General features: G+C 40.8%; 1 protein-coding gene across 2 annotated transcripts in view; it reads left to right on the forward strand.

The window, feature by feature from the left end:
- Positions 1 to 10,746: 10,746 nt before the first annotated feature.
- Positions 10,747 to 22,794, forward strand: part of gpr68 (G protein-coupled receptor 68) — a 36,005-nt gene continuing 23,957 nt past the window's right edge. For both annotated transcript variants that reach the window (XM_011492432.4, XM_078940672.1), the window contains exon 1: positions 10,747 to 10,874. The gene's annotated coding sequence lies outside the window, so the exon portion shown is untranslated. The remainder of the gene's footprint in view (positions 10,875 to 22,794) is intronic.

Raw genomic sequence — 22,794 nt, forward strand, 5'->3', positions numbered from 1 at the left:
ACTGATCAAGTACTTGCAGAAGACCGTTCCTGAGACTTTCAGACTCCTCGCTGGCTGTGAAGTTAAAATCCGTCAGAAGCTTTGATCCAGTGGCAGAAAGGACAGCAGCCACTGTCCGCTTTGGTGTCAAACTTTCATCGTCACCTGCAGAACTTAGGGATCACCATGACAACGACGCAGCAGAAGACAGAAGCTGTAGATTCAATGAAGTCACATTAGTAGCACCAACATGATGCCTGCTATTATATTAGTCTGAAACAGCCTGAAGGACCAAAAGCTGCTGCAGCTGCTTCCAGTGACACCGGCTGCTCTGACAGGAAACATGCTGGACGTGAGCTTTGAAGAAAGAAAACTTAACCAAACATCTGAATTAAGAGAGATAATGGATCTCATATGCTAAGAAACTTTATCATCAAAACGGGAACTTGAATATTAAGGGGGAAGGAGGGGTTCCTGGATGATGTTAGCTGGAATCTCATGATTCCTTCCCGCATCCGTCCTGGACTGCAGGGACCAGACTGTTTCCAGTTCAGCTTTCTTCTCCTTTGGGTGAAAGGGTTCAAACCGGTTCAAAAAACTCCATGAATTTTTTACACAGCTAGTGCTGGGTCATTCATTCATCTTCTAATTCGTTTTTCCCTTTTGGGTCAGCATGGCTGCAGGAGCCTATCCCGGCCGCTTGCAGGCGAGGGCAGAGGACATTCTGGACAGGTTACAGGGCCACAATCACACACCTGTGGTCTCTCACCTACAGACAATTTAGAGTAACCAATTAACCTATGAAGCATGTTTTTGGATGGTGGGTGGCAGCTGGGGTCCCATGTGTGCATGGGGAGAGCATGCAAGCTCCACACAGAGGGGTCCCCCAATGTTGTTCCGTGTCCCCCAGCTGGGACTTGAGCTGGGGGCCTTCTTGCTGTGGGGCACGAGCGCTAACCACTGCTCCACCGTGCTCCACCGCCACCAGCCTCTGTTTTTAGATTATTTCAATTAACATTAATAAAATGGCGAACGGACTCCCCCAAAAAATGATGACATCACGGCGGGAAACTCTCAAATAGACGAGTGGGGTCAAAATCTCTTAAGGGGCTCAAAAAGAAAGAAGAGAAGACAGTAACATGGAGCATGCTGCAACGCTGCCGTAAGGATGTCCTGCACCAGAGCTCAGGGGCTTCCGCTCTTTTTTTAATCAGGGGAGAGATACCTATGAAAATGGAACAGATGTGTAATTTTTAGAGGATCTTTTCTACAAACTGAGGACTACTTCAACCAGTGGATGGATCACAAGTTTTTTGAAATGTTAGATCTGCACGAAAAAAAAATCCCTCATAAGCAAAAGTAACAATTTAAGAAAGTGTGTGTGGGGGGGGGTTGGCAGCCTGAACATATAAGGTCTTTTTGAGTTTTATTCTCTGCACAGATCAGACAAAGAGATGTTCAAATTACAAGAGAAATCACATTTGGACCAGACTTGTGAAAAAATAGTGGTTGTGTCTGAATTCCTTCCCTACTCACTACATAGTGCACATATATAGCACCATTTTGTAGTGCTCTCTGAAGCTTAGAAATTTCCCAGAAGTCTCTGCGAAAAAACCGTGGGCATCAATGGTCACTAGATTGGTAAATATAGACCACAATGCATTGCGTCTGAACAATTTTTTTCCCAAAAAATTTATTTAAATGTATTTTTTTAAATAAACCATTAACGTTTTTATCTCTATAGAACTGAGTGAATTTAGTAATGATTGTCGTAAAACGCTCATATATTTTTTAGATTTTAACTTTGTGAAATCGATGACGTCATATTCGTCTTTAAAAACAAAAAAGTCGAGAGCATGCTGTCTGCATTGCTTTTCAAATCCAGGGCACTACATAGTCCCACACTATGTAGTTTTTTAGTAGTTAGGGATTAGGATGGGAATTCAGACACAGTGTCTTCTAATACAGATGCCACTCCCACTCGATGACATCATCAATAGGCGGGTCATCCACATTAGTGTGTAGCTGCAAGCCGTCGGAAAATACATAACATCAGTTTTATAACTTTGAAAAGTCATGCAAAAACAAGAAGTTATTACTTACATTTACATGTAATTGTCTGTGCTTCAGAGCACAGCCACCTGAAGAAATGCGTTTCTCCTCTGCGGCACAGCGCGACGCAGATTTCCCTTGCAGCGAAAGGGTCTTTAGCTTGAATTTGGATTTAGCTTTAGAGTCAGAATGTAAAAAATAATCCAGAATATCACATTGTTTGATTTTTAGAAAATTTTTTTAATGTAAATTTAGAGAAAATAATTATATATAAGATGGAGAGATGACATCGAGCAGAAGGCAGGCAGCACGTGGACCCAGAGTGCCCAAAACCGTGGTGAGTGGAGTAAGATGTGGAGGCCACCCGCCAGCAGTGGCGTGACAGGCTGATGATGATGATGATGATGAATTATTTGTTCAAAAACAAAAGTTTAACCTGTCAGAAGTCAGAACTCTGTCTTCCCTCTGGTCACCATCCATTGGGAACCATCTCCAGAGTTCTAACCACACTTCCTGAATGTTGCACACCTGACTCCCGTTCACTCAGTCAACCACACATTCTTAAGCTTTGCACTTAGCTGATCTCAGTGTAAAGTATGTTTGTGCCACTCTACCTTCCTTACCCAGCAAAATATTTGGATTTGGACTTGGATCTCTTGTCTTCCGACCCTGACTATGTTTGCCTGCCGCCTGGCCCAACCCTCGCCTGTATTTTGACCATCCTGTCTCTCCTCTGATGAACTTATGCCTGTTATCGACTCCTGCCTGCCTGACCCTGATTTAGCTTTGTGGAATCTTAGCTAAGCTAACAAACCTGCTGCATTTGGACCCAGCCGTCTGCCTGTTCTAGTGATATCACTTTGTTACTTTATAATGTAACACTGGTTGGTGGTCAATGACAGATGTTGAGCGTTTCCTGTAGCTCTTCATCAGGTTTCCACACACTGCAGCTGCTATTTTGGTCCATTCTTCCATGCAGATCTTCTCAAGAGCTGGGATGTTCTGGGTTTGTTTCTGGAAAACGTTTAACCCCCATCCTCTGTTTCTCTGTTGGATTTGAAGTCCAGAGACCGGCTAGAACACTAGAAACATAAAATGCTTTGAACATAGCTGCTCTTTGATCATCTAGGCAATATGTCATTCATCATTGTCTTCCAGCATGACAGTGGAAGGAGGTTTTTGCATTAAATCTAACCAAACATGGCTCCATTCAGCCTTTCCTCAAATGGATCATTTGTCCTCCCCCCTTTTTTTATAGTAGCTTAAACTATTTTCTGCACCGTTATACAAATCAATTCTTTCAAAATCATAAAATGTGGTTTCCTTGTGTCTCTCGCAGTTAAAGTGCATCTCTGATAAGCATTACAGACCTCTCATCTTTTTTAGTGGGAAAACCAGATTACAGCCAAAGACATTTTTGCCTCACTATATGTGGTTCTGTTCAGGCTGCGGGACACTAGACCTACGGTGGCCGAGAGGTGCAAGACAGGCTTACATTGAAGATACAGCAACAGCAAATCCCAGTACAAATGAACAAATCACGAAACACAACAGCAAATACTGAAACACAACAGCAAATACTGAAACACAACAGCAAATCACGAAACACAACAGCAAATACTGAAACACAACAGCAAATCACGAAACACAAAAGCAAATCATGAAACACAACAGCAAATACTGAAACACAACATCAAATCGAGAAACACAACAGCAAATCTCGAAACACAACAGCAAATCACGAAACACAACTGCAAATCACGAAACACAACAGCAAATACTGAAACACAACAGCAAATCATGAACCACAACAGCAAATCTCGAAACACAACAGCAAATAACGAAACACAACTGCAAATACTGAAACACAACAGCAAATCACGAAACACAACAGCAAATCATGAAACACAACAGCAAATCACGATTAGTGATTAGTATTTGCTATTGTGTTTCATGATTTGCTGTTGTGTTTCAGTATTTGCTATTGTGTTTCATGATTTGCTGCTGTGTTTCAGTATTTGCTGTTGTGTTTCATGATTTGCTGTTGTGTTTCATGATTTGCTGTTGTGTTTCGTGATTTGCAGTTGTGTTTCAGTTTTTGCTGTTGTGTTGCGTGATTTGCTGTTGTGTTGCGTGTTTTGCAGTTGTGTTTCGTGATTTGCAGTTGTGTTTCAGTATTTGCTGTTGTGTTTCGTGATTTGCTGTTGTGTTTCAGTATTTGCTGTTTCGTTTCATGATTTGCTGTTGTGTTTCGTGATTTGCTGTTGTGTTTCGAGATTTGCTGTTGTGTTGCGTGATTTGCTGTTGTGTTGCGTGTTTTGCAGTTGTGTTTCGTGATTTGCAGTTGTGTTTCAGTATTTGCTGTTGTGTTTCGTGATTTGCTGTTGTGTTTCAGTATTTGCTGTTTCGTTTCATGATTTGCTGTTGTGTTTCGTGATTTGCTGTTGTGTTTCGAGATTTGCTGTTGTGTTTCGTGATTTGCTGTTGTGTTTCAGTATTTGCTGTTTCGTTTCATGATTTGCTGTTGTGTTTCGTGATTTGCAGTTGTGTTTCAGTATTTGCCGTTGTGTTGCATGATTTTCTGTTGTGTTTCGTGATTTGCTGTTGTGTTTCAGTATTTGCTGTTGTGTTTCATGATTTGCTGTTGTGTTTCGTGATTTGCTGTTGTGTTTCGTGATTTGCTGTTGTGTTTCAGTATTTGCTGTTGTGTTTCGTGATTTGCTGTTGTGTTTCAGTATTTGCTGTTGTGTTTCATGATTTGCTGTTGTGTTTCGTGATTTGCTGTTGTGTTTCATGATTTGCTGTTGTGTTTCAGTATTTGCTGTTGTGTTTCGTGATTTGCAGTTGTGTTTCAGTTTTTGCTGTTGTGTTGCGTGATTTGCTGTTGTGTTGCGTGTTTTGCAGTTGTGTTTCGTGATTTGCAGTTGTGTTTCAGTATTTGCTGTTGTGTTTCGTGATTTGCTGTTGTGTTTCATGATTTGCTGTTGTGATTCAGTATTTGCTGTTGTGTTTCAGTATTTGCTGTTGTGTTTCAGTATTTGCTGTTGTGTTTCAGTATTTGCTGTTGTGTTTCATGATTTGCTGTTGTGTTTCGTGATTTGCTGTTGTGTTTCATGATTTGCTGTTGTGTTTCAGTATTTGCTGTTGTGTTTCGTGATTTGCTGTTGTGTTTCATGATTTGCTGTTGTGTTTCAGTATTTGCTGTTGTGTTTCAGTATTTGCTGTTGTGTTTCAGTATTTGCTGTTGTGTTTCAGTATTTGCTGTTGTGTTTCATGATTTGCTGTTGTGTTTCGTGATTTGCTGTTGTGTTTCATGATTTGCTGTTGTGTTTCATGATTTGCTGTTGTGTTTCAGTATTTGCTGTTGTGTTTCGTGATTTGCTGTTGTGTTTCGTGATTTGCTGTTGTGTTTCATGATTTGCTGTTGTGTTTCATGATTTGCTGTTGTGTTTCAGTATTTGCTGTTGTGTTTCAGTATTTGCTGTTGTGTTTCAGTATTTGCTGTTGTGTTTCAGTATTTGCTGTTGTGTTTCATGATTTGCTGTTGTGTTTCATGATTTGCTGTTGTGTTTCAGTATTTGCTGTTGTGTTTCGTGATTTGCTGTTGTGTTTCATGATTTGCTGTTGTGTTTCAGTATTTGCTGTTGTGTTTCATGATTTGCTGTTGTGTTTCAGTATTTGCTGTTGTGTTTCATGATTTGCTGTTGTGTTTCAGTATTTGCTGTTGTGTTTCGTGATTTGCTGTTGTGTTTCATGATTTGCTGTTGTGTTTCAGTATTTGCTGTTGTGTTTCGTGATTTGCTGTTGTGTTTCATGATTTGCTGTTGTGTTTCATGATTTGCTGTTGTGTTTCAGTATTTGCTGTTGTGTTTCAGTATTTGCTGTTGTGTTTCAGTATTTGCTGTTGTGTTTCAGTATTTGCTGTTGTGTTTCAGTATTTGCTGTTGTGTTTCATGATTTGCTGTTGTGTTTCGTGATTTGCTGTTGTGTTTCATGATTTGCTGTTGTGTTTCATGATTTGCTGTTGTGTTTCAGTATTTGCTGTTGTGTTTCGTGATTTGCTGTTGTGTTTCATGATTTGCTGTTGTGTTTCATGATTTGCTGTTGTGTTTCAGTATTTGCTGTTGTGTATCAGTATTTGCTGTTGTGTTTCAGTATTTGCTGTTGTGTTTCGTGATTTGCTGTTGTGTTTCGTGATTTGCTGTTGTGTTTCATGATTTGCTGTTGTGTTTCATGATTTGCTGTTGTGTTTCAGTATTTGCTGTTGTGTTTCAGTATTTGCTGTTGTGTTTCAGTATTTGCTGTTGTGTTTCAGTATTTGCTGTTGTGTTTCATGATTTGCTGTTGTGTTTCATGATTTGCTGTTGTGTTTCAGTATTTGCTGTTGTGTTTCGTGATTTGCTGTTGTGTTTCATGATTTGCTGTTGTGTTTCAGTATTTGCTGTTGTGTTTCATGATTTGCTGTTGTGTTTCGTGATTTGCTGTTGTGTTTCATGATTTGCTGTTGTGTTTCAGTATTTGCTGTTGTGTTTCGTGATTTGCTGTTGTGTTTCATGATTTGCTGTTGTGTTTCATGATTTGCTGTTGTGTTTCAGTATTTGCTGTTGTGTTTCAGTATTTGCTGTTGTGTTTCAGTATTTGCTGTTGTGTTTCAGTATTTGCTGTTGTGTTTCAGTATTTGCTGTTGTGTTTCATGATTTGCTGTTGTGTTTCGTGATTTGCTGTTGTGTTTCATGATTTGCTGTTGTGTTTCAGTATTTGCTGTTGTGTTTCAGTATTTGCTGTTGTGTTTCAGTATTTGCTGTTGTGTTTCAGTATTTGCTGTTGTGTTTCAGTATTTGCTGTTGTGTTTCATGATTTGCTGTTGTGTTTCGTGATTTGCTGTTGTGTTTCGTGATTTGCTGTTGTGTTTCATGATTTGCAGTTGTGTTTCATGATTTGCTGTTGTGTTTCAGTATTTGCTGTTGTGTTTCGTGATTTGCTGTTGTGTTTCATGATTTGCTGTTGTGTTTCATGATTTGCTGTTGTGTTTCAGTATTTGCTGTTGTGTTTCAGTATTTGCTGTTGTGTTTCAGTATTTGCTGTTGTGTTTCAGTATTTGCTGTTGTGTTTCGTGATTTGCTGTTGTGTTTCATGATTTGCAGTTGTGTTTCAGTATTTGCTGTTGTGTATCAGTATTTGCTGTTGTGTTTCATGATTTGCTGTTGTGTTTCATGATTTGCTGTTGTGTTTCAGTATTTGCTGTTGTGTTTCAGTATTTGCTGTTGTGTTTCAGTATTTGCTGTTGTGTTTCAGTATTTGCTGTTGTGTTTCAGTATTTGCTGTTGTGTTTCAGTATTTGCTGTTGTGTTTCGTGATTTGCTGTTGTGTTTCATGATTTGCTGTTGTGTTTCAGTATTTGCTGTTGTGTTTCGTGATTTGCTGTTGTGTTTCATGATTTGCTGTTGTGTTTCAGTATTTGCTGTTGTGTTTCAGTATTTGCTGTTGTGTTTCAGTATTTGCTGTTGTGTTTCAGTATTTGCTGTTGTGTTTCGTGATTTGCTGTTGTGTTTCATGATTTGCTGTTGTGTTTCAGTATTTGCTGTTGTGTTTCGTGATTTGCTGTTGTGTTTCATGATTTGCTGTTGTGTTTCAGTATTTGCTGTTGTGTTTCAGTATTTGCTGTTGTGTTTCAGTATTTGCTGTTGTGTTTCAGTATTTGCTGTTGTGTTTCGTGATTTGCTGTTGTGTTTCAGTATTTGCTGTTGTGTTTCAGTATTTGCTGTTGTGTTTCATGATTTGCTGTTGTGTTTCGTGATTTGCTGTTGTGTTTCGTGATTTGCTGTTGTGTTTCATGATTTGCAGTTGTGTTTCGTGATTTGCTGTTGTGTTTCATGATTTGCTGTTGTGTTTCAGTATTTGCTGTTGTGTTTCGTGATTTGCTGTTGTGTTTCATGATTTGCTGTTGTGTTTCATGATTTGCTGTTGTGTTTCAGTATTTGCTGTTGTGTTTCAGTATTTGCTGTTGTGTTTCAGTATTTGCTGTTGTGTTTCAGTATTTGCTGTTGTGTTTCAGTATTTGCTGTTGTGTTTCATGATTTGCTGTTGTGTTTCGTGATTTGCTGTTGTGTTTCATGATTTGCTGTTGTGTTTCAGTATTTGCTGTTGTGTTTCAGTATTTGCTGTTGTGTTTCAGTATTTGCTGTTGTGTTTCAGTATTTGCTGTTGTGTTTCAGTATTTGCTGTTGTGTTTCATGATTTGCTGTTGTGTTTCGTGATTTGCTGTTGTGTTTCGTGATTTGCTGTTGTGTTTCATGATTTGCAGTTGTGTTTCATGATTTGCTGTTGTGTTTCAGTATTTGCTGTTGTGTTTCGTGATTTGCTGTTGTGTTTCATGATTTGCTGTTGTGTTTCATGATTTGCTGTTGTGTTTCAGTATTTGCTGTTGTGTTTCAGTATTTGCTGTTGTGTTTCAGTATTTGCTGTTGTGTTTCAGTATTTGCTGTTGTGTTTCGTGATTTGCTGTTGTGTTTCGTGATTTGTTCATTTGTACTGGGATTTGCTGTTGCTGTATCTTAAATGTAAGCGTGTCTTGCACCTCTTGGCCACCGTACTAGACAGCTTATTCCCTTTGGACAGTGAGTGTTTAATGCACAGCTGTCTTGTGGACACATGGAGGCATTTTGCATCTCTCTAAATATCTGAGGAGTACATTGGAATGGTCAACTTTTGAAGGCCACCTAATCCTAGAACCCAGGCTCACTTGAGTTGGTCTTTATCAGATCATAAATCTATGGTAGATTTCTTCAGTTCAGCTAAATGAAAGATGGGCTGAGGGTTTGGGAGCCTGAGAATCTGTCTCTGCTGTTAGCATAGTTTTATCAGGACTTACAGCTCTGTGTGGTTTGAGATTTGAAACAGATGGAATGAAGATTAGCTGCTCCAGTTCTAAAGAGTTAAAACAGAAAGTAGTGCAAAATCTCTCAGGAGGAGCACACCTCCTCAGAGATAGGAAACAAGACTCTGACCTCTAGAAGATGCTAAAGAGAAGATCAGCCGGAAAAGAGCAACAGTAGAGGTTTTGACATCTACTACATGCTTATAGTGAGGGAGGCCTGCAACAGATCCAGATCTCTGTTGGTGTGGGAACAACCTGGTGTCCTCCTGAGTGAAAGAGGTGTGTAGATCTTGATCATTGACTGTATCAGAGCTGGAGCAGGTAAGTGTGACATCATCAATAGAAAATGGTTTACGTCCAGCTTCACTCAAATGAAGCAAATTCAGTCGGTATTTTTCACAATACAGAACTCGCCCTGTAGGCGGCCGAGTCAGCTTTTCTATGGCAACCATTCTTGCCAATCAGGAGTGAGCTTGTTGTAAATCCACACTCCTACCACTTGAAAGTGGGCTACACGAAATCTGTCAGTCAAACCTTTTTAATATTGTAAAGCGTTGTAAGGCGCTTCGAGCTACACAAGTATGAGATGCGCTTTTTATTAATAAAGTTAGATTTGTTTTAATGTAAAATCTGCGACATGGGGGGCACCTGTTTTCATCGAGGCATCTGATTGGTCACTTGTATAACTTTCACTACAGAAAAAAATAGAAAAAAATCAGATTATCAAGAATATGTTAAAAAAAGATGTAAGAGCTGGAATGGTTAATCTGACAAATAGAATGACTGAGTAATATAGTGGAGCAAAAAAGTGTTCAGTCGGTTACCAATTTTGCAAGTTTTCCCACTTAAAAAGGTGAGAGAGGCCTGTAATTTTCATCATAGGTATACTATGAGAGACATAATCGGAGAAAATAATCTAGCAAGACCACTGATTATCTCCCTCCATCTGGGGCTCCCTGCAAGATCTCACCCCATGGGGTCAAAACGATCACAAGGGTGGTGAGCAAAATCTCAGAACCAAAGTAACAAAGGCTACCATCAGTAACACACTATGCCGCCAGATCCTGCACAAAATTTTCAAATAAATTCTTTAAAAATCGGACAACGTGATTTTCTGGATTTTTTCCCCTCATTTTGTCTCTCATAGTTTGGGTATACCTATGGGGAAAATTACAGACCTCTCTCACCTTTTTAAGTAGGAGAACTTGCACAACTGGTGGCTGATTAAATACCCTTTTTGCCCTACTGTAGCTGTTTATTTCTCTATAGTCTATGGGGATTTTAACTCGTTGGAACCAGCAGGGACTTCCCATGTAGAATGTGAGGGGGGTTCACTCAGTCCAGTTCTCATATACAGTCAGTGATCTTGATGAGAACCTCTGCCCCCCCCCCCCCAAAAAAAAAATAAATAAATAAAAAAATAAATAAAAAAGCAGAAGCACAACATGATGAAAAGATGGAAGAAATGAAAGTAGGATCAGTGGAGACACAACAGTGGCAGCGCACATTTTCGCTGATGTGGTAAGGTGAAAAGCATGGTGGTGGAGGTAGCATGGTTTGGGTTACTAAACTTCAGTTTACAGAGGTGAACGTTACTGTTTTTCCCTTAAAAATGTCTCTTTTTATTGACCTCCTAAAGATGATGAGGCTCCTTCTATGTAAACTGTTTTCACACAGTTGTGCACACTTTGCTTCTGTCAGGATGTAGTTTTTCATTCTGATGGTACAATCATTAGAATAATAAACCTGGAAGTTTTTATGATCTCTATGCTTGCAGCTGAACTCCTCGTCTCTGTAACAAATGTGTCCACTGGGCTAAACCTGACGGATTAAAAGGTCCGATGATTCCTTTATTGCTCGGCTCTTCCCGCTGACAAACGCTCGCGCGGTGCAGAGCGCGTGGGCGAGGGAGCTGGAGCAGAGGCTGCAGTTAGTCTGATGCAGACTGTCGACGCGGAAACAGTCGGTAAGCAAATCTCTCTGCCCTAGGGAAGTCTGTGCGTGAATAGAGGCGCTCTGAGCCCGAGACTACCCGCTGCTTTTTACTGCCTGTTTCAGGACTAGACTGCTGTTACAAAGTCTGTTCTTACAGGTTGCTAAGACTTGCAGACCTGCCAAAAGCTAAATGACTGTGTTTACTGTTAGATAACTTGATGTCTGTAAAGATGATTACATAGCTGAATTACTTTTTTTGCAGGTCTGCTAGACAGTCAAATGACCGTTCTTACAGGCTGTTGGACTCCTGAATGACTGTTATTCCATACCTGAAGGACTTTTGCAGCAGACCTGTCACAGACTTTAATGACTGCTCCTGCAGCAAGCCTGTAACAGACCTGAATAGCTGTTTTTGCAGACTTGTGACAGTCATAAATGACTGTTCTTGCATCCCTTTTAGCTGAATGACTGTTCTTGCATGCTACTTACAAATCTGAGTAATTGTTTTTGCAGACCTTTTACAGTTCTGAATGACTGTTACAGACTTGTTACAGATTTGATTGTCTGTTCTTGCAAACCTGTTACAGAGCCAAAATACCAATTGTTGATGACTTGTTACAGTTCCTAGTTACTGTTTTTACAAATGTGCTGAATGTCTGTTCCTCCAGACAGCTACAGTTTTGCTGACTGTTCTTGCAGACTGGTACGGTTTTGCTGACTCTTCTTGCAGATTGCTACAGTCTTTGCTGACTGTTCTTGCAGACTGGTACAGTTTTGCTGACTGTTGTTGCAGATTGCTACAGTCTTTGCTGACTGTTCTTGCAGACTGGTACAGTTTTGTTGACTGTTGTTGCAGACAGCTGCAGTCTTTGCTGACTGTTCTTGCAGACAGCTACAGTCTTTGCTGTCTGTTCTAGCAGACTGGTACAGTTTTGCTGACTGTTGTTGCAGATTGCTACAGTCTTTGCTGACTGTTCTTGCAGACTGGTACAGTTTTGTTGACTGTTGTTGCAGACAGCTGCAGTCTTTGCTGACTGTTCTTGCAGACTGGTACAGTTTTGCTGACTGTTGTTGCAGATTGCTACAGTCTTTGCTGACTGTTCTTGCAGACTGGTACAGTTTTGTTGACTGTTGTTGCAGACAGCTGCAGTCTTTGCTGACTGTTCTTGCAGACAGCTACAGTCTTTGCTGTCTGTTCTAGCAGACTGGTACAGTTTTGCTGAATGTTCTTGCAGACAGCTGCAGTCTTTGCTGACTGTTCTTGCAGATTGCTACAGTCTTTGCTGACTGTTCTTGCAGATTGCTACAGTCTTTGCTGACTGTTCTTGCAGACTGGTACAGTTTTGCTGACTGTTCTTGCAGATTGCTACAGTCTTTGCTGACTGTTCTTGCAGACGGCTGCAGTCTTTGCTGACTGTTGTTGCAGATTTCTACAGTCTTTGGTGACTGTTCTTGCAGACAGCTACAGTCTTTGCTGACTGTTCTTGCAGATTGCTACAGTCTTTGCTGACTGTTCTTGCAGATTGCTACAGTCTTTGCTGACTGTTTTTGCAGACAGCTGCAGTCTTTGCTGACTGTTCTTGCAGATTGCTACAGTCTCTGCTGACTGTTCTTGCAGACTGGTACAGTTTTGCTGATTGTTCTTGCAGACAGCTGCAGACTTTGCTGACTGTTCTTGCAGACAGCTACAGTATTTGCTGACTGTCGTTGCAGATTGCTACAGTCTTTGCTGACTGTTCTTGCAGACTGGTACAGTTTTGCTGACTGTTGTTGCAGATTGCTACAGTCTTTGCTGACTGTTCTTGCAGACTGGTACAGTCTTTGCTGACTGTTGTTGCAGAAAGCTAGAGTTTTGCTGACTGTTCTTGCAGATTGCTACAGTCTTTGCTGACTGTTCTTGCAGACTGGTACAGTTTTGCTGACTGTTCTTGCAGACAGCTTCAGTCTTTGCTGACTGTTCTTGCAGATTGCTACAGTCTTTGCTGACTGTTCTTGCAGACTGGTACAGTTTTGCTGACTGTTGTTGCAGATTGCTACAGTCTTTGCTGACTGTTCTTGCAGACAGCTACAGTCTTTGCTGACTGTTCTTGCAGATTGCTACAGTCTTTGCTGACTGTTCTTGCAGATTGCTACAGTCTTTGCTGTCTGTTCTTGCACACTGGTAAAGTTTTTCTGATTGTTCTTGCAGACAGCTACAGTATTTGCTGACTGTTGTTGCAGATTGCTACAGTCTTTGCTGACTGTTCTTGCAGACTGGTACAGTTTTGTTGACTGTTGTTGCAGATTGCTACAGTCTTTGCTGACTGTTCTTTCAGATTGCTACAGTCTTTGCTGAATGTTCTTGCAGACAGCTGCAGTCTTTGCTGACTGTTCTTGCAGACAGCTACAGTATTTGCTGACTGTTGTTGCAGATTGCTACAATCTTTGCTGACTGTTCTTGCAGACAGCTACAGTCTTTGCTGACTGTTCTTGCAGATTGCTACAGTCTTTGCTGACTGTTCTTGCAGATTGCTACAGTCTTTGCTGACTGTTGTTGCAGACAGCTACAGTATTTTCTGACTGTTTTTGCAGATTGCTACAGTCTTTGCTGACTGTTCTTGCAGATTGCTACAGTCTTTGCTGACTGTTCTTGCAGACTGGTAAAGTTTTTCTGACTGTTGTTGCAGATTGCTACAGTCTTTGCTGACTGTTCTTGCAGACAGCTACAGTATTTGCTGACTGTTCTTGCAGACAGCTGCAGTCTTTGCTGACTGTTCTTGCAGACAGCTACAGTATTTGCTGACTGTTGTTGCAGATTGCTACAGTCTTTGCTGACTGTTGTTGCAGACAGCTACAGTATTTTCTGACTGTTTTTGCAGATTGCTACAGTCTTTGCTGACTGTTCTTGCAGACTGGTACAGTTTTGCTGACTGTTCTTGCAGACAGCTGCAGTCTTTGCTGACTGTTCTTGCATACTGGTACAGTTTCTCTGACTGTTCTTGCAGACAGCTGCAGTCTTTGCTGACTGTTCTTGCAGAAAGCTACAGTCTTTGCTGACTGTTCTTGCAGACTGGTACAGTTTTGCTGACTGTTCTTACAGACTGCTCACTCTTTAATAACTGTTCTTTCACACCAGTTTAATATTGAATGGCTTGCAGTCTTGTTATATGGATCCATTTTTCATGCAGACCCAATAGCGAAATCCTGCTTCTTGCAGACCTGTTACAGACCTGAATATCTGCTTTTGCTTCAATGACTTCATGAATTTATCAGCAGATCGGTTACAAAGCTTTTACTGATCTGTATGGGTAGCTGGTCCGTCTTATGCAAGTGTCCTGCCTGGACTCTGTGTTCTCCTGTGAGCTTTCGCTGGTGTGGCTGTTGCCTCTTCATGCATAATTTATGTGACATGTGAGCATTCAGGAGCAGGCACAGCTGGCTTGTGTTTTATTATATGAACAATCAGCTCAGCTATTCTGTGAATGTTTGCACGAGTGAGAAGATAAAGTTATGAAAATGTCATCCTAGTTTTTGAAGGATCAGAGGAATGTTATGAAGACTCTTAATAATAGTGTGTAGTTTGGCTTAAGGAAAGAAGAAAAGGATTATGTCTTTGAACTATAGGCAGTCTTAAAGTAATTTTTATTATGACACATTTCTTTTCTATAAATCAGTATTTTACATGCAACATTTTAATTTATTTACAGTTGAGGTTAAAATTATTCATAACCTTAGGATAAAGTTGTTTAAAATGTAAATAAAAGTTGTTTAAAAAAGCAATTTTTTAAGCAATGATCCAACATGTTTTGTTACCTCCTGGGAAACATTTCCTAACTAGACGTAATTTCCTGTTTGAAGAAAAATACATTTTGGTCTAAACTTGCCGTGGTAGGAATAACTTTAAGCTTGACTATAGGTTAATATTCTTAAGTTTAGGTGTTATTAGTCTGAAAAAAAAAATTCCTTTTCTGTGCGTATGCATCACAATGATTGCTGCTGCAAAAACTAAAGCAGCTGCTGGGGGGGGGGGGGGGCACTTAGCGGGATGAATTTAATGCAGGAAAATGTTTTCAAAAAAGACTGGAGAGAATGAAGATGTAGTGCTGCAACACTGTCTGCACAAATATGAGGTTCCGTTTGTGCCAAAAATATGTTTTTGTGTCCACTATCTATGTCTTTGGTCCATTGTCTATGTCTACTGAACGAGTTCATTGAACCTTGGTTCATGGGTTATGTTTAAAACTTTGCATTTGTCTTTGTTATTTTTGTTACCCTCTGTTGTCTCACTATGTCGTCAGGAAAGTCCTTAGCAACCGTTGCTAGTGTCGTTAGCTACGACGTTTCCCCATGTCGTGTCGTTAGATCTTGTCGTTTTTCAAATGTTGCCAAAGTCCTCTGGAGTCAAACGAAAAGCATTGTAATGATGGGAGCAGCTTATGTCTTAGTCTCAACTGTCCTTATGGGTATTTGCGGACTGTCTGCGGGTGAGAAATGGGCCAACCTGTACAGGGCACATAGGTGGCCCACCCACAATTTTAGGATTGTAGACTGCTTGTCATGCCTGTAGAGCAAAATGTTAATGCACATTTTTTCTATGTGCATTCTTTGGTCGACAGGTCGTAGCAAACACCTTGAGATGCACACAGGTTGTACGGATTTTTCCTTTTATCAACCCCCTGAACCCTGCTACTCAGGCCTCCTTGCACTAACGGCAAGGAGACCTTTAGTGCTGTTCACGTAATAGGTCCATGCTGCTTTCTCGCTCCATGCTTGTAGCCTGACTGTTAGAAATGAAAAAATTAGACAATCAGAGTGTAGTTTGAGTGGGCATCCTAAGGGCAACCGTTGGGCACTTAGATATCACGTCCACACCTGTGTGTGAAGCATTTATGCACACTCATTGAGGAGCCTGTACTCACATCGTAGTAATGACTAAAGAGCGGCGTAAGCGTACTGTGTGACAGCATTACAAGTACAATAGGGGGGGGGGGGGGGGGGTGATACGATACCAAGTAATTACAGGGCCAGTATCGCAGACATCGATACCAATACTTTTTCTTGAAATGTTTGATTATAGAACACATTTTTGGAAATTCATAATTTTTGGTTAATTAAGTGTAAAACTACGGAGCCCGTGTCCTGACATTAAAAAAATAAAATATATCTTGTTCCCACAAATTAATATCTTGTTCCCACAAATTCATATCTTGTTCGCACGAAAGAATATTCCGTTCCCACGAAATACTATTTCGTTCCCTCGAAATAATTAAGTTGTGCGAACGAAGTAATTATTTACGTCATAAGTCATTCATAAACAAGGATTGCTGCTTCGCCTATCGGACGTAACTCCTAGCTTCATGAATACGGATGTGAGCAATAGTTGGATTTACAACTGATACTTTCACATTTCTGTCTGTGTGTGTCTCATTCCATTCCATTGAAGAAACGGAGGATGTTTAGAGATCAGATTTATTTATTTTAAAAAGCTCTACAAAAGCATCATTCTCGTTAGGAGTCACTTTACATCCCAAGGCTAGTAGGTTACATGCTACGTATCCCAGCATGCATCACGTCACGACCAGCCAATCATTTGTCTTGTTGTTACACTACAGTTATAGGGACACAGTGATTTGTCGAGATGCATTATGGGGAAAATGTGATGCAAAAAAAAATAGCACCACAAACATATATTTTTAAAATAAAGGCAGAAATAAATCAACAAAGTCACTAGTATAGTAAAAAAAATGAAGTAAAGAACAGCAACACTGTAATAAAGTGAAGTTAAAGTCCCATTGGTTGTTACACACTGGTTTGCAGGTGGGGGGCCGGCTCACCTGCCTCCCCTGACCGCATGTCCCTGCTGGGATGTGTTTCAATAAGGAACCACCAAACCTAAACCCACCCAAAGTTATTTTTGCCCACAAATTTAGAATATAAACCCCTCAAATGGGCAGGAAATCACGCATTCTGGCAAAACTGGTGTTCGGCAAGGCAGCTGATGCACTGCATGATGGGATTTGTAGCTTGTATTGTAGTGAAGGTTACAGAAACATTAGAATTGGGCCTGCTGTCAGATCTAGCAGTCCAAGGAATTGTGGGATACCATTCCCTTTGCCTGTCTGGGCAGATTGGGGTTTGAGTGTGGATCTTTGTCTGTGTGTTTTGTTGTTAGGGTGTTTTACTCTGTTTATCCTTTAGTTATTTTATCCTGTTATGCTTCTTTCTTTCTGTAGCATGAATGAGGGGGAAGGAGAGGACGATGACCAGCCCCCTTGTGACATGTAGTTTTCTGTGGTCTGACAATAGAGCCAGAACGCCTGATAAAAGATCTGTCAGTCCCCTTCATCTAACGTTACCAAATAAATTACCAGTGCAAAATGTCACTGGCCTGATATAATTAATAATTCAAAATGATCTAGTGGGCTGGATATGCGTGCTCAAATTGACCCCTCGTGAAGCACTATCCTATGGAGCCCTCCAGGTGCCAGTGGTTAAAAAAAAATCTGATAAATCGTTTCCACGGATTTATCAATTGTGCTCGTACTGTTGCGCATTCGTGCACGCGCACACATTGCAAATGCGGGTCTCTGAGCAGCTGGACTCGTAGCTTCGTGTTTGCAGGCAGGGGAGGGTGCTTTGTAGGTATGGGTATTAAAGCCCCATGAAGCTTCCCTTGTGGGTCATGTAATTGTGCCGGAAAAATGAACCACCCATACAGGGCTTTGAAACCACACAGAACAGCGGCATCTGGTGGCGGACTGGACGAATATCGACATATGTTTCAACTAAGCTCCTTGTCACACTTCAATGTGGAAATGATGATGAAAAAGCGTAAAACAAAACAATGTTGTTAATGATGATTATAAAAAAAGACAACGTAAAATAAGACAACATGTGACGTTGAGAAGTGCTTCACACAGCACAATACACATCACATGAAGAAAATAAACGCAAAGCAAAAAAATGAAAATAATAAGTGTCAAACACTGGTCATGAACTCAGGTCCTCTGCATACATACCCCACTGATTGTTCCCCTGATCTATCTCTACTGACACTAATTCCATTATATGCTTGCCATTATAGATTTATTGAAGTATTTTTATATACACAATGCTCATAGTGTATTGTTTTATTTGGAGAAATCGATTTAAAACTATCCTGAGCCACAGTATGTTATTTACAAGGAGCCATGGTAAAGTGCCACAAACTGACACTGATTCCAATCTTGGGGAAACAATGAAACTGGTGGGGAAACCTCCGGGATTCATTTCATATTTCTACAGAATAGCGCGCCCAGCTGTTCGAAACGCAAGTGACATCTGAACCGTGGTTCGACCAAACGAAGCATTTGGCGCGTCATACGTCATCAACCACGTGATCTGCGCTAGTTGACACACGCCACGAAACATTGCACCGAACCACACTGTTTCATGAAGGTGAAACATTGCACCGAACCACACTGTTTCATGAAGGTGAAACACGCGCCGAAGCGTCGTGTCAAACGGGGCATCCCTGGTGCTTTGTTAAGGTGTGCGCAACGAAGGAGACTTCGGACAGCAGTCCGTCACGCTGTTCTATGAGAGCGGGATGCCAGACTCAGGAGAACCGTGTCTCCCTGGAGATTTGATTCTCCAGACAGAAAACGGGCTTTGGGACGGGCGGAGGCGGCTTTTGAATGAACATTCCTTTATAATCCAAGTTTCTTTTTATTTGAGTATTCAGCAACATATACAGTGTAAAAGACATTCAAACTATTTTTTTATACCCCAAACAAACAAACAAACCCACCCTGTTGCACCATAAAAGAAAAATAATTCAATACAATATACAAGAATTTTACTGATTGGAGTAACAGTCTTACCCGTCAGAGAGAAGCGATGGATCAAAATCTTTGATCTTGCTCAGAACTGGCTGCCAGACATTAAAAACCCTGCGGTATAACCCTTCATTGAGAATTTGATTTTTTTCAAAGGTAAGATGGCACATAAGATCAACAAGATATTTCCTAAAAGTAGGGGGTTGTTTGTTTTTCCAGTGTAGGAGGATTAGCCTTCTGGCCAGAAATGTAGTGAAAGCAATTACACTTTTGGATTTACTAGGTAGCCGCAGAGAGAACTCTGATACACTAAATATCCCAATTAAGGCCTCAGGAGCAATGTGCATCAGAAGGAAGTTGAAAAATGTTGGGCCAGAAGGCCCCCAGTGTCAAACAAAACCAAAACATATGTGACAGTGTACCTGGTACCATTTCACATCGATCGCAATTAGCATAAAGGTCTAGTTTGATTTTAGTTAGTTTTACTTTGGACCAATGCAGTCTGTGAACCACCTTGAATTGTATAACCCTTTGTCTTAAGCATATTGAGGATGAATAAATATTCTGAAGAGCAGTCTGCCATACATCCTCTGATAGGTCTGTAGCCAAATCTTCTTCCCACTTTCTTTTGGTATGAGTCAGTGGATCTGTGTTTGATGAGTTGATTGCTGTGTAGATTTTGCTGATGAGTCATTTTGATTGTGGATTAAAGGTCAAGATGTTTTCAGGAAGTGAGTCTGGCAGTCGCGAGGGGAAATGGGTGAGTGTGGTAGATAAAAAAAACTTCAAAGTTGAAGGTATCTGAAGAAGTGGACATCAGGATTTCTAAATTCACTTTTTAGTCTCTGAAATGAAACAAATTGACCTTCGATGAACAGATCCTTCAGTGTTCTTAGACCATTTGAGGACCAACATGCAAAAGAGTTATCAGTTATAGAAGGGATAAACATAATTTTCACAACTGGGGCATATATTGACATATTTTTAAGGCCCAGGCTTCTCCTAAATTGTTCCCAGATTTTAAGTCAATGTTTAACTACTGGGTTCTGTGAAATTTTGTCGAGAGATTGTGACAGTGGTATTGTTGAACAAAGCAGAGATGGAATGAGCATTCCTGAGAATCCGTGCAAACAATCGTGTGACTTTGTGTTACCAGTCTGGTCCAGACAAAATAAAGGCTGATGGTTATTCCAGTTAAAGTTGATCCGATGGTAGATGTTGTTAGCACATATTAACCTAATCCTAACCCTTCTTCCGGGTCAGTTCGGCCAAGAAAAAGCACTGGGAGCACAGATTTAGAAAACTATAAGCGAACATGCACTTAGTAATAATCATAGCAATAATAAAAGCCCATTTAGAAGATCATCTCTCTCTATGTTGGAGCTTGTTTACAACGGAACTCCAATTTCTTCTACTGTTGTACTGCAATTATTTTCAGACCAATCACAATCTTACACGTCATCGGACCAACTTATAGCCAAATATTGTGAAGTCATCATTAGTCGTAGGCTGTGTTCGGGGGCCTGCGGGAGCCGTTTGGTATCCAAAAGAGGCTCTTTTTAACAAGCTGAATCTCTAAAGATAGCCGGAAATTCCATCACAACAATGAACCCACACTGGCAGCCATGTTTGGTATGTTGTAAAGCCTGGGTAAAGTGCTGCACTTGTTCTGGTTAAATTCTGGGTCAAACAGCTCGACCACTGACTGACTGTCAAGGTGCTCGACATGTGATGTGACGTCAGGCAGACAGACACTTAGCTCAACAAAGAGCGTGCTCGTCAGCTAACATTTGTTCTTCAGATGTCGCTAATTAAGTTTATTAAGAATCCGTTATTTTGTTTTGGTCTGACTGACTGTGAAAATGTTGAATGTAATATTAAAAATGTCTAAAGTCATAATTATTGGCTGACAACGCTGGGTCAACAAAATTTGATTGAGACTGAGAGAAAAGAGTTTTACGTTAAGGTCTCTGAGATTTTTGTTGAGAAGATGTGTGTGGACTTTTTTTACAAGTAAAGGTTAGACCTGTGTGTGTGTGTGTGTTTTGTGAGTGTTTCACTGTTTGTAAGTCTCTAACTTATTCACATCAGAGTGCGTTGTGGTGCAGTGGTTAGCACTCTTGTCTTAGAGCACGAGGGCTCTGGTTCAAAACCTGACTGGAACTGTCCTGTGGCGTTTGCATGTTCCCTATGTACATGTGTGGGTTTTCTCCTGCTTCCTCCTACAGTCCAAAAACATTCTTCACATGTTATGCAGTGGTCACATTTACAACTGCAAATCAGATTAGCTACCACCACCCAATTTTTTGGCGTGGTCATGAAAGCAGATGGCGGCCATCAGACAGGGATGATATCAATACGGCCTTTCAATTGAATTCAGTTCAGTTGAGTTTATTCTATATAGCCCATAGTTGTTTCAACGGGCTTCACACCGGTAATTGTACAATTGGTAACTGCTAAACTTAACTAAACAGACTGGACTAAACTGGGCATCTCTGCCATTAGACCCTCCTTCTCGGTAAGGAAAAAAATCCTAAAAAATAAAACAGATTCTGGGAAAAACAAAAAGAAGAAACCTCAGGGGTGTCCACATGAAGGAGGGATCCTCCCCCAGGACTGACAGGCGATTTACCAGAACTCAGAGAAGAATTAGTTTATCTAACTATACAACTACATGTTAAATAGTCCAGCAGATGGAGCCTCATCCAGATGGAACTGGGGGACGGCTGGCGGTGTGAGACCAAAGACAGGAGCACAGATGAGATGTTCTCAGAACTAGTTTATCTTCATGGAACTTTATCACTGCGGTGGTGTTACAGTGGTAGGGGGGGTCGACCTCTGATTGAAAGATTGCAGGCTTAATTCCTGCCTTGCCCTCCCATGTGTCAAAGTGTCCTTGGGCAAGACACTGAACCCCACCTTGCCTCTGGTGGGAGGTTGGCGCCAGCGTTTGGCAGTGGAGCCGCCATCAGTGTGTGAATGTGACTGTGACTGTAAAGCACTATACAGGTATATGCCGCTTTCCATTTAAAGAACAGTAATGGTACATTTGTGTACCTGAGTGCAAAGGTTTGTGCACCTCTACGTCAGCAGTTTCTATCCATCAAGTCTGAGGTGGAAAATGCAAGCAACAAACTGTGGTGTAAAGGAAGACTCTCAGGTCAGGGGAATCAGAAAATAGGCTCCAAATCAGGCAACATTTCTCAGCTGGTACAGGGTGACTGCCTCTCTCAAGTTGATTTACCTGAGCAGTAAGTTATAAGTAACCCAGGTGACTGTATCGACCCGTCATGAATCCAAGCAGACGTCCAGGAAAACAGATGCAGAGTGAAGTTGCTCCATATAAGGGCCTCCTCTGGTGGCAAAAGAACAGGAATCATTCAAACGGGCCAATGAGGAGATGCTGAAGTGGTGGACCTGTTCACAAAGCCCCTTCTGCCCCAGAGTACATGTTAAATCAAAACATAAAGGCCGTGTCACATATGTAGATTTTGCACAGAATGCACGAGTGAAAATTGGTCAAACATAAATGTACGTGGAAAAAGTGAGACAAGTTGTGGTCTTTATGTGAACTTTTTACAGATGTGTTATGAAGGAACCACGTTAAAACCACCGGAGAAGTGCATATAAACCACGCAAAGAACATAAATCAACGTAGAACATGAACCGTGTGTGATTATTGCACTGTTTATCCGCAATTTATTAGTGATTTTGTGTGTCAATTACACAATTTTAATGTGATAAGTGCGCTGTTTACACAATATCAAAGTTATGCATTGATGGTACATGTGTGAAAAGTCCCCTAAAATTTACTACCCTAACTTGGTTTGATACATGTAAACCAATAAATCATCTTTGAAGAGTATGGTCTTTACAGATGGGCATCTTCATCTTTACAGGAGAGATGAAAGCTGATCAAAAGCGGAAACTCTTCACTTGAATCTGCTCGTTATTTTTATCCTGGACTCAGATAACCATTTTTATCATCCAGCTCAGAGGTGCTAATTACATCAAATGATATTTTTGATTGAATATATAGTGCACATTCGCAACTATATATACACTCTCCCCTCTCCTGCCATCTCACCCTCTATGGGTGTTTTTTTTTCTCACCCCAAGCTCGGGTCCTCTACCAGAGGCCTAGAAGCTTGAGGG

The sequence above is a fragment of the Oryzias latipes genome, chromosome 22 (genome assembly GCF_053564925.1).
Source record: "Oryzias latipes strain Hd-rR chromosome 22, Olatipes_Hd-rR_3.1".
NCBI lineage: Eukaryota > Metazoa > Chordata > Actinopteri > Beloniformes > Adrianichthyidae > Oryzias > Oryzias latipes.